This window comes from Brienomyrus brachyistius, chromosome 7 (genome assembly GCF_023856365.1).
Source record: "Brienomyrus brachyistius isolate T26 chromosome 7, BBRACH_0.4, whole genome shotgun sequence".
NCBI classification, from domain to species: Eukaryota; Metazoa; Chordata; class Actinopteri; order Osteoglossiformes; family Mormyridae; genus Brienomyrus; species Brienomyrus brachyistius.
Genome location: NC_064539.1, coordinates 10,431,501 through 10,442,933, shown reverse-complemented (window position 1 = coordinate 10,442,933; position 11,433 = coordinate 10,431,501).

The window sequence follows — 11,433 nt, the reverse complement described above, 5'->3', positions numbered from 1 at the left end:
CAACGAGCCAATCGCAGATCACTCATGCAAGGGACTGGTTTCCTCCACAGCCGTGGGCAACCAATCAGCGAGAGGATCAGCCGAAGGCTGTTAGGTCCGCTTTCCCACTTACCTTATAATAAACCGAAAAATAAAAACCGTGCGTATTATTTACAAGCGTGTGACGTTAGCAGGTGAGGATATTTACCTACTGTAGGGTAATGAAATCGATGTTATTCTGTTTTTACTGTGTGGTACTAAATTGCCTGCCTCTGATTATAAAATCAATGCCGTCTGTGAGTATTTTAATGAAAATATCACATTAACTGAGTGAAGCCTCCAGTTTAGAAGATTAGAAGGTGAAAAACAACGTACATGATCCAGTAAGTATGTGATAAGGTGCGTTATCACTTCCACACGTGAGCACTTGAACAATGCGGAAAATAAATATGAGATTATTATAACATTTAGTCAAATCTAACCAAGCGGAAATATTCCAGGATGTGCTATAAGAATTTATATCCTCAATGGATGAGACTCTCAGAATCAACCGCTTAAGATGGAACTGTAACGTAAGTGAAATATGGAATGATTTCATGTAATGGCTAGGTTTAAATGAATAATAAACGAAGAATATTTTGAAGGCATATTTCTGAGATCTCCGGGAGCCCTCATCTGAAAATGCACAAATTTAAATATCCCCGATACACGTTTGGACAGAAACAATGTTTTCTTTAGACCTATTGTAATTTGCCCAGACGGTTAACCAGAAATGCCGTATACGTGAATTAGAGTGGCCCAGAATTCAATGTGAGATGCAAATCCACGGTGCTAATACACCCCAGTAATACACAGAGGACCCAACATTACAACAGATGGGCCTGTCGGTGGTTGCTGAAGCATCAGGACGGAGCTCCATCCCATCTGTCAATCTCCTCACTTGTTCCCATCACTCAGCCAGCGGAGCAGCATGAAAAATCAGTGCTCAAACACAATGGATTCAGGCTTCTGCTAATCAGAGCACCTTCTGCTGTCTCACGGTACCTCCCCAGTCCTCAGCTAGAGGTGGTGCACTGCAAACTTGTACGACGTCTAACAACTTTGCGGTGTTCTCCCAAAAATAAAACACTTCTGTGCTGACAAATAAATGAATGATTTTGCATTTTCTGTAAATAACTGAAAGATATGGAGAGCTGTTTCATGCTGTGATATGAAAGGAATCCTTGGTTCATTGTGAGATTGGCTTTTATATTGTTTTTTGGTTACAGTACTAAGTGTGATCTGTCCTAATAATTCGGTGTATTGGGAACAAAGGCTGACCATTGCTAGGATCATACAATTGAGATGAATCATGAATAAAGAGACTGACAGATACCTTTCTGCTGAGGTCAACAATGAACCAATTGTTTATTTACTCATGTGCTTCACCCCCCCCCCCCCAACAATTTTCATTCTGTTTTCTGCATCAGATGGTCTGTTTAATATTACAGCAGAATAGTCAGCCCTTTTAAATATTTTTATTTTGATCTAGACGCTTAAGTTTTAGGAGTGTCTTATTGACATTTTTTTTGTTGATTATTATTCATTTTTCAAAATAATTTTTAGATGGTTAATTGTATAACAAAATCAAGGGCTGTATTATACTGAGTGTGAGGCATACATTTCAGATAGTCTGGATAAATAGCTGTGTTATTTAGAAAAAAAATTGCCAAGAAAATACATGAAATTGTAATTCTTTTTGTTTTAAACCAAAATTTCTATCATCAGACCTAAAAAAAATATCCATCTATCATTTTAACAGCAGTACTCAGCCTTTTAATGATGTAAATGCTCACATATGTTTACAAAACATATTGTTTTGATATAGAGCCACTGAAATAGAGTAATGTATAGAATTAATAACTGTACATCTCCTTACATAGGGCTACAAGAGTGATTCCTGGTCTTGGAGGAATGTCTGATGAGGAGAGGTTAGCTGAGCTGAGTCTGTTTAGCCTCGAGCAAAGGAGACTAAGGGGGGACATGATCCAGGTGTATAAGATTGTAACAGGTCTGGATGCTGTTCAGCCAAATAATTACTTGAATATTAGTTTAAATATTAGAACTTGTGGCCATAGGTTTAAATTAGTGGGGGAACATTTTAAATTTGATAAAGCACTTCTTTACACAGCATGTAGTTAGAGTATGGAATAGTCTTCCTGATAGTTTAGTACAAGCTAAAACCCTGGGTTCCTTTAAATCAGAGCTAGATAAGATTTTAACAACTCTGAACTATTAGTTAAGTTCTCCCCTACAAGCTTGATGGGCCGAATGGCCTCCTCTTGTTTGTAGATTCCTTATGTTCTTATGTTTACACTTCATCCCTCACATAGCATTATTGCCAAGCTGAGCCACAGAAAGTCAGGTCCTAATGGGATGGACGGTACAAGGATTAAAAAAGCCGAGATATAGCACTGTCTGAATAAAGACACCACAAGCACTGAGTTATGACCATTAGAGACACAAGGACAAAAGCAGCTGCAGTTTCAGTGTGGGCTCCTAGAAATGGGAATCAGCCTGTACAGTGTTTCCCAACCCAGTCCACTGGAACCCACAGACAGTCCACGCTTTTGCTCCCTTCCCGCTCCCCATAGGAGCAAAAACGTGGACTGTTTTAGGTTCCCAAGGACTGGATTGGGAAATACTGGCTTTAGCCTTAGTACAGGGGTGGCCAATCGTATCCGCAAAGGGCCGGTGTATATGCAGGTTTTTGGGGTAAGCTTTAGTTCAGCTGTTCACACCCTGGTGTGAGGACTCTTCAGCCAATCAGTCCTCTAATTAGTAATCTAATTAGGAAATTGCAGTGAAAACCCGCATACACAGCAGCCCTTTCTGGATGAGATTGACCACCCCTGCCTTAGTACATCTCAACAGAGGGCATCTCCTCTGAGTGCTATTCCACTGACTACTGTATCAGATAATGCTGCAGCAGTCACTGGCTGCTTTTATAATGCTCACTGGAGTGCTGATGTGTATGTCCTCCTCTCCCTTTCTCAGAAATCACCTGAATGTTGCTTATTTTGAGCATCTAATGTACGGTTGAATTTCATAATGTTTTGTCTTATTTGGATGCTTGTTTGTTTTATTAATGGGCAATTTTATGTCATTAACCAAATGAGAAGTTTGGCCAGCGGTGGGAAAAAGAGTAGCTTCACAGTTTGGTGATAGTCATTGTTTATATTGATTTGTTCCATCTGTTCCTCATTCCCAGAGTAATCTGTTAGGTTGCTCTGATCTTTTTGCATCAGTAATCCTAGAACAAACTACACTTTTATGATAAACCTGAACAGTCACACTGCAAGTTTCTCATTTGTGCAATATTCCCTTGTTATTTGTTGCTGAAATGGTAATGTCACATTTGTTTTTAAGAAGTCCTTTGGTCTTCCTACTGAAGTCTGCCCTTGAAATGGAAATGCTGAAGTAAACTCTTCTGTTCCAAACTCAGCATATCATGTGGTTCTGTTAATAGGTAACTAACACAGAAGGACATCTCAGAAATAAACAGTAAACTATATATGAACAACTTTTTACTTGTGTTTATGTGTCAGTGAGACATTTGCTGGTGTGGTTTAGATATACAATAAAAGTTTTCCTAAAAAGAACATATTACAGATGTTTTCTTTTGACAATTACACAGCTCTGTAAAATTAAACCCATAAAAAAAGTGTCTTAAATGCGAATAGTTATTCTATTTGGATAAATGAACACAATAAAATATATAACTAGAAGGTTTCCATCATGTCACATTTAAGTACAAAGATACTATTCATGAAACTGGGGGTTGGTGGCAGGACTGGCAAAAAACTCATACTGGTCCATTTAAAGTAATGTGGTGCTGAGGTGTCACCTGCCACACAGCTGACCTCAGGTTCTCAACCCTGAGGTACTTTACTATGTTGAGGGTGCAGTAATGCGCTGTCAGCACATGCTCCTTACCTACCTCCTTACCTACTATTTAGTCATTCTAATATTTTTAAACGTATATGTAAAGAAAACAACAAATACAAGTGTATTGACTTACAAATGACTTATCTAGTTTTTGTCACATAGTTTTTTGATCCAAAACTTCATTTAGTGGCCAGTCGCTTGTACACTTTCACTGGTGCATTCCTATGAATCATCCAGCAGTAATCTGCCAACATACTGACATCCCAAATTTCCATGTCCTTAATATCCTGTGGAATCTTTCACCCATACACGGGTTTGATGTTTGTACTTCGGGGGACTAAAAACTTACATCCTAATTACCTCATGTGTAATCGTACGTATCTGATGCACAATCATCCTGTCTCCATATAAGGTACAGTACCAACAAACCACTTATGCAAATGTGCAAAGTGCCATCAAAGAGCACAATGCTGGTCTTGCCAATTAATTGCAATTTCGACTTTGGCAATTGGGAAGACGAAGCACTGCTCACACTCTCGCCCTGTTCTTCACTCATTTTTCAGGAAGAATTCCAAACACAAATCCAGAAGGTGACCGTTGAGATTCCTCACTGGCAACTAGCATTTTTTTCACAATTTCTTTATGGATTGGATGTTTATTGATACCTAAAAACTTCATTCAATTACTTCACTGAATGAAACTCAAGCCTCTTGTTCCGCGTAATTCATTGGACTGTAACAATAGACAATTAACAATCAGGCATAATGTGGATAGAGAATAAATGCGAGGCAGGATACACAACACGGAAGTATAAACACAAGAAAAAGTTACTGGTACAAGGACTTGAACCCAAGACCCAGATGTTAACGGTGCAATGCTCTACTGACTGAACTATCGAGGCTTGGGGTTTGACAAACTGCTTCATTTTACCAAGCATAATATGAAGCAGTTGCAGTACAACTTTATCCGAATCCATGACACTACAGTAGGTCTGATGATGTTTTGGTCACCAAACTATAGTTTTCTTCTAACTGCGCTTTCCATCTGAACTCAAATTCGTAACTCTGCTGTCTCTCCCACAATGAAAACATGGGAATTGTGTATGTCCTGGCTGATGACCTAGAAAGACACACAGAACTTTCAGCTTAAAAAATGTGTTTTGTGAAAAATATTATGTGATAGAGAAAAATGGTTTTCATTTTCAAATTCAGAGCCCAAAATAATATAAAAAGCCTATGAAATTGTTTTCATTTTTTAGTGTATACCTGCGTTATTCATTTGTATATAGCTATTTGTATATAGATGATGATTATGAACTATTTAAACAACAAAACACTAAAAACCTTATTTAACAGTTGTTTAGTTTTTGGCCTGTTCAGCCAAAATGTTCTTGCTAAATAGTAAACCCAGTTCAAACAATATCAAATTATTTAGACAGGATTTATAGTGGTAATGGACGGTTCAGTGAATTTAGTACATTATTGTAAGGTACTGCAGAAATATCTTTTGAGTTACATCACCTTGCCTGCTTACTGAAGTGAACTGAAAGCAACATCTAGCAGTTGATCGAAAATGGAGCTGAGGAAAATACTGGAGGCATAATGTATTCACAGATACGATGACAGGCCTGTTCTGCTCCAGGGGTGTCAGTATTTTAAGCCCCTGCACTCAGTGTATGTGAGAGCTTATGAAATCAGCTTCACGGTAAATTCTGACTATATAAAATACACAACATAACATGTTCAGTATACAAAAATGGTTGTACCTTGTGCACAACATATATGACAAATACATACCAAACCCAGCAAATTGTATCAATGTCTGCAGCATTATTGTAGCACAAAACAATCAGATAGGGTAGTTTATGAAAAAAACAATTACTCTAATCCACCCCAATAATACTGAATCCCCAGCAGAGAAAATTGCTGTCTGTTTTTGGCATCAACGGATTTAGGCATTAAACCAGTATCTTCACATTGAGATAATGACAATTTAAAAGATTCATATTGTGAAATTAGAACTGTGAAATGTGAAATTAGAACTTCCCTGTATGTATCATACACACACACACACACACACATATATATGCGTTTCAGAATATTTTTGGTGAATAAAAGAGGCACATTCGCAGAATGACTGCACTTTGTTGTTAAATTGCCCTTCCCTCTCCCCATCAGCCAGAGCAGCAATCAGAGACACTGAAAAAAAAGAATCAGACTTGACAGTATGCAGTGGCGCAGGAGAGGAGTGGAGGGTAAAGCAAAGTGACTTCCATGACACAAAGCTGGGGGGCTAAAAGTCGCGGCCAGCGGGTGAGAACACAGCTAAAAGGCCACACATCCCTCTGCTCCCCACATTGGCCTTTCACCCAGCCAAAGAAGGCAAGTCCAGGAACCACTCATCATCTTCAGTGACACATCTGTGACTCACATGACGAGTGAAGCCCTCCCACTCAAGCTGTCATCTCAGAGAAAGCAGCTTCGGCCTCCGAGATGAATCGAGCAGTAACCCTGATATACGAAAGCACCAGGCCCGGTGCCACCATTTGGAACAGTGCGAAAAGCGTGACCTTCACCGAATAAGAGCCAGAGACACGAGTCCTTTGAACACGTACCTCCACCGCAGCGCGATGGCTGTTGATGCGCGGATGAGCATCGGGGAGCCCTTCATCTCTGCGATGTCGGCGGTCAGTGGTCCCATCACAGTCGTACTGAAAGTCCATTGAGTTACTGCTTACCTGTAATCTCTAGGGAAAGGTCACTTACACAGGAAATTTCAAGGACATGGAGTCATATATCTGGCCCTTGACCATAACTCTTGGGATATATATAAATACAACCATCCATCCATCTTCCATACTTGTTTATCCAATACTGGTGCCCTGTGAGGCTAGAGTTGATCACAGGAAGCGCAGGGCATGAGGCTGGAGACACCTTGGATGGGAAGCCGGTCCACTGCAGGGCACACGCTCACTCATGCAGTCATACGCTAAGGACGATTTAGAGATGCTGTGTGGGTCTGAAAACAGTGGCACAGGAAAGCAAACTGGCCACACGGGGTTCAAAATGTTTGTGTTGCTGTTTAAAAAGCCCTGGAAATACTCTGATACATCAACAACCTAGTGTCTTATCAAACAATCAAAATATTACATTTTTTACATCTGAAACAAGATATGTTTACTAAGCAGTGTATACTACCTGAAGTCAATGCTTATAGTAAGTCACACATTGAAGGCAATTTAACATGACAGGCAGAGGCTGGATTCGGACCTCTGACCCTTGAGGTGACTGTTACTGGCTGAGCCAATGGACCTTCTCTTTAGTCAGTGTTGAAAATTTTGTTCGAGAGACTAAGCAACACTAACACCAACATTTAGTAAATGGTCAGGTCAGATGGTTACAGAGACGCTACGAAATCCAAGGCTGTGGGTTTGATCCCTAAACGGTTTATGCCTTTATCCTTCTAATTTTGACCCTTTCCATCCCACCAAGATATATCTACTTAGCAGGCAAAAACCAAACATAGCCTCCAATGTTTCCTTTTTAGTATCCAATCTATGTTCCGTCATTTTGTATGCAGACAAAACTCATTAAAGACACATTATTGCTACAAGAATAGGCTAGATGTTATTTCTCCATAAAAATCTGCAGTAAACCAGCATGTTAATGGTCTGGCAGTTACTCAAATGGACCATTTATATTTTATATCCTTTTAAAATACAGCCAGACACAGAACTCAGTAACGTAGGTCGGAGATACATTTACAATAAAAATTACATTTTCACATGAAAATACTTGTCTTTTGCAGATTTCGCAGCCGTCATTCCAGCAATCTTAAAAGGGTAAAGATTTTCCAGAGTATTTTTTAAGTAAAAGTGAATCTTGTGTTGTGTACATAAGATTTTGCTACTTAGCCATATGAAATATCTTCTTGGACCAAAAATACTTAAAATCACAGTGTGAATCAAATATAAATTCATTAGAATAAATATTATTACTTGAACCATGTTCAGGTTCGATAGTAAAACTGAATATAGCCATGCTAAATACTAAAAGTGTTTTTTAATCTAATTGCAATATTTATCTTTAGTGCCGTCTCATAGTAACGAGATTAAAAGCAAATCAAAGACAGAATTTTTTGCAAAAAGCAACATTCTCACCCTTAACTTTTGCCTTAGTTTCTACCTTATGAGAGGCTGCCATCTAGTGATGGTTTGTACGAAACAGAAGACAGTGTACAGTAAACTGCAGTCTATATTACAGTATTCTACACTCAACCAAGTACACTACCTAGTCAAAAGTTGTAGCACACTACAGATTTTCTACATTTGCATGTTACTCAATATTTACTAAAAATACACTCAATATTCTTTGCTCACAAATAATTTTAGGTCTACAGTATGTTGACCATTTGAATATCTTTATTAGCAAGAAAATGTCATATCAAAGTAACTTCCCTTAGCAGTTATAACAGCAGAGAAAATTTGAGGCATTCTTTTCTACAGGGTACATTAAATACTGCTCTGTTTCATAGGATGAAACAGTTAACTAGTGCATTTAAAGTTAAAGGACAGCCTTTAAATTTGAATCTGCCATCACCACACAACCAGTTAATAGCATGTCAGACATGCACTGTTACATACCCTTTCCCTGTTATAGGAAATTTGTTTTATTTGATTTATATTTTCATTTAAAATTGCCCACTCAACGTTCCAGTGCAAGTAACAAGAATAATAACACTGCAGTTTATGAAAGAAATAGAAAAGTGATAAAAACCTGTGATGTGAAAAACTTTTGACTGGTAATGCATGTCACAGGAATGGTAAAGGCTGCTTGTGTGACCAGGCAATACCAACTCTTACCAAGCATGTGATGTACAATACTGTGCAAAAGTCAAAGAAAATAATGTTTAAATGATCTACATATTGGTGTAAAACTATGTGTATCAAAGTGGCAGCTTGTCCATGTCAAAACTTCTCCTAATGTCGCCCCAGTATTTGAGGTAGCCATCTATTTTTTATTTTTCTTTACTTGACCACCACCCCACCTCATATGGCTGTTCGATACCTGATTGGGTCAGTTAATTCGTTTAGCTGATGGTGGAATTTAGTGAATAAATGGAACGGCTGAGGTTGCAGGATATCAGTAACTTTTTGGAGAACAGAAGAAATTCTTATTTGATTTTTATTGTGCTACTCTTAATTTGTGTATGTTCTAATGTTAAATTGTCTTTTTTTCTGAGCAAATATACAGTTACTACCCAGATGAATAGCCTTAAACATTTTCTCTGACTGCCTAAATAAATTTAATACTGTATATCATATTTCTGTGTGGTCTTTCCTCCGTTTGTCTTGATTCATATAAGCTGCTTCTATATAAGTGTTCAGAAAGGACACTGCATGGCGTCTTTCACAGACCCTGTTCAATGCCACTAACTGATACAAATAGTTGAACATTAAGGTCCAGGAAACATGGATTTCAGTACTTTGATTAAAGCAGAAAAAAAAGTGAAAAAGGTTTCTAACACTAGTAATTGTTTAATTTTATATAGTTTAATTCAGTTTTAGCTATTTGTTGAAATGTTCAGTAAAGAACAACACACTGATCAAAACATGGAGAATGTAAGTAAAATACAAACCACATCATTATGAGTGTTGGACAGACTGCAGTTTATTACTGCCATTGACTAAGAAGCCTGAGCCTGCCCACCCCCCGCTGTATACTTTCCCCCTGTGAGTATGAAGGGCACACAGAGCTTCAGGGATGCACGTGCAGCTGCAGAATTGGGCGACAGATTGTCCTTGTGCATCTTTAAGGAGGACTTAAATCTTACACCCCTCCCTTTTCTGTGGGATTGCACATGTTCCTCAAGCACCAGGTGCCTTCACTTCCCCTCTGACCCCTTCCCTTTGTGACAACAGAGTGTCTTTTGTCCTCCATTGGTGGAGCTGTCTAGACAGGCTGGGATAGACAATGGCAGTGTCCCTCCGCATGACAATGTGCTCTTGGACATTCCTATATAGCATGCGCTGCTCACAGAGGTAATTTTGTTTTATGACTACTGGCTATTGTGGATAAAATGGAATAAAAAGGACATATGTCAGCACTTCAGTAATATTTTAAGCACATATACATACACAGAAACTAAAAAAAGGATAATTACGCTGCCCCAGTGAACACTTATGTGTTTTCAGAAAGACGTCGTATACACGAAGTCACTACAGTTGTCGGTATTAATACAGTTGTCCTGCATTATTAATAAACTGACTACACATAATTACTCTAGGTATATTTATTTTTTAGAGATTACCTTTTACCTTACCGTTTACCTTACAGAAGGCATTTGTGAAGCTAAGGGTCCAGATGTAAGTTGAAGTTAATAGTATCAGTCCATTTTACATGTAACTTAACCAACGTAACGGGCAGGCAGCTGATCTCAATATAAGTTTGGGGTGAAAGACCCAGACGGAAGGGATAAAGTTTGACCACTTGGAAGCAGAAAGTAACAGCGTGGTGCAGAATCGCTGAGAGCTGCTGTCATATTTATCCTTCAGAGATTGGATTTACTTTCCGCAATCGTAAAATTACGCTGTCAAACCCAGCTGTTGACGGCATGTAATGTATGTGGGGATGTGTGCAAGAGCGACCTCTGCTGGCCCGTCATCCCATCCAGGGTGCAACCTGCTTCATAACCAGCCAAGACTCACGACATACTCTGAAAACACTAATAAGCTGCTACTGAATGTGAACGGGCTTATCGACGATTTATTGCAGCAGGTTTTTGAAGCGTTTTGTGGCATGACTACCCAGACACAGGCTTCAGGGGGATTAAAACACTCAGGTCAAGGATGAACTTCTTACTATTTCCATTTGCAAGACATGCTCTAGAGCAGTGGTTCTCGGCCCTCGGGACCCACTGCCCTGCTTGTTTTCCAGCTATCCCTGCCCGATACACGGATGATTACCTGGATCAGGTGTGTTCAGTCAATCAGAAGCTGAAAGACAGCTGGGACTTGTGCGTGGGGCAGGGATAGCTGGAAAACGAGAAGGGCAGTGGGTCCCGAGGACCAAGTTTGAGAACCACTGCGCTAGGAAGACAGGAGCCAGGCACGTAGCCACATGGTAAAATTATGGGTTTGAACACCTCCTCCTCCTCTATTTCTCCTGACCAGACACACAGCCAGGTAGGAAAATAACAAGGTTGATCCCCCCATAAATCTGCTAGAACCTCCCTGAATTTCATTTCAGAGTATGTGCATGATGTGAACTATGTAATATGTGGGTGGGAGGAAAGAACAGGGGCTTTATTTCTGCATGAGTGGAGATTTAGTGAAACAGTTTGTGGGAACAAAAGAGTCATCGGTTTCAGCGTCAATACAAGGGCAAACAATCAGAGATTCTGGGTCTTGGAAAGGGCTACAATTGGGTGGGGAGCATCAGCCTTTGCATGTTTTCAGGGGCCTGATATAGGACTGTCTTATAGGACTGATAAAACGGGGGGAAACTGGGTGTGCATGTCACTGGCGCA